Source organism: Buceros rhinoceros, unplaced genomic scaffold (genome assembly GCF_000710305.1).
Source record: "Buceros rhinoceros silvestris isolate BGI_N320 unplaced genomic scaffold, ASM71030v1 scaffold17000, whole genome shotgun sequence".
NCBI classification, from domain to species: Eukaryota; Metazoa; Chordata; class Aves; order Bucerotiformes; family Bucerotidae; genus Buceros; species Buceros rhinoceros.
The window spans coordinates 26,963-28,861 of record NW_010389212.1 but is presented as its reverse complement, the minus strand read 5'-3'; positions in this window follow the sequence as shown (position 1 = coordinate 28,861).

Here is a 1,899-nt window from a genome sequence, read left to right as displayed (position 1 = left end):
TTTTTTTTTTTTTTTTTTTTTTTTGTAAATGTACATGTGTGAAAATGGTCTGGAAAAAAAAGAAAGAGCATTTCTGAGTTATGCCGTATATGCAGTAATGGCATATGCATTAATCTACTCTTAACTATGACCAGGCATTATTTTACTTCCTTGAATATGAATAGTGGATAAGTGTAAGCACGTGTGTTGTTCCTGTTGAAATTCACAATATGTAAAAAGTTTTAGACTGAAGCATAATTGTTACAGAAAATTAGAGGAACAGAATTATCTGCTCTCACTATTACTACAACCTGTACTGTGTTAATTTGAGTCATCTCTCTTTAACCACTGTGCATCTTAGAACTCTGTTTCCTCTTCAGGGGGAAATTTCTTGGTGCATAAATAGTGAAGACAAAACTCTCTTTCTGATTTGCATGTAAGTTATGATTTCATACTAACTGCATGTGATGTGCCTAGGTATCAGATTAGCCGGTGACTGGTGTCCGCCACTGTGACTGAGTTATTACTTTGAAGTGTCCACTTCCCATCTACGTGCTCATCAGAAACGTGCCGAACTCAAGTTTCTGTAACAGCTTACTGACACATAACGTTATATTTAAAGTGCTGTAGGCTGTAAAATGAATATAATGTAGAAAAGGATTACCCAAATGCCAAAACAGTGCTGAAACGAATAGGTAACATTTCCCTGGATAAATACAAACGTGTATGTGCTATGTCAGATAGGCCAGAGAGGAGCAAAAAGAGTACTACCGAGTACATTTCTATTAATATTGTTATGGGGTAATGTAGTCCCACTGAAATGGTGACCTATATAGCAGCTGAGATGTATTTGTTGTTTACAGAGAGGTTGCTTTCCTAGGGCTTGAGTCTTAGAAAAAAAGACACAGTGTGTTTGTATTGACCCTGTGGAGAGACAGTAAGAGGGCAGGACAATGCTGGTATGTCAGGTGCTTTTAAGAAGAAAACCAAAACACAAACAGTGTCTTCAGATGCAGACCATGATCTTAAATCCTAAGGCTCTTAGGCTAGTACTTAAAGATGCCACTTCTGCTATTTAAATGTAATTTTACAACCACTTAGCCACAAGGGGGAGAAGACAAGAAACAGGTGAATGAATAAAATAAATCTCTTCAACAAGGATATAGAATGTGTGTAATCTATCATGTGCATAGTTTTGAGTGCTGTTAATATCATGACACTCTTGAATTTTTTTGCTTTTGTTTCAGTTTGAAGGATAAACGTGGCAACAACCTATTCTTTTTTTGCAAGTTGCTAGCTGGTAACCTAAGTAGAACTGATTGTCTTCTAGAAAAAAATAAGCTATCTAAATTTAGATGCTAAGTAACTTCATCTCCTTTGACAAGATGAGGGACCTGCTTAATTTCCATAAACCCAGATCAGTTTCAAGAATGAGGTCCAGTAAAGGGTCTTCGAAGGTAGGAGCTGATCCTGCGTTTCTGCTGTATCCTAAACTCCCATTAGAGTAAGGTAATGTTTTATGAATTAAGTGGCTTAGGAAGCTTTGGCTAGCAACGGCATTTTGGTAACCTGCAATAAAACTCTTGTGGTATAGTCAAAGTTAAAACATAGCTGTGTTTCTCCAAGCCCTAAGTTTTAAGAGACTGTAGCATCTGCATGGGAAATGCAAATAAATATTTGCTTATATTTTAATTAGGTTTCTACCCCATGCTATTAATTGTGACTCCTGAGTATACATCGCTCTTAGTTTAGTACAAAGCATTTTCAGTTGTAGAATTTTCCGGGAAGGTGATGGTGATGATAAGCTCTTGAGTATCACGCAGTCTTATTCATGTGTGTGATGTAGATTTTCCATGTGTAGAGACTAATTAAATGTTTGTTTTGGCTCTCACACTCTTATGTTGATTCTGGCAAGATTTT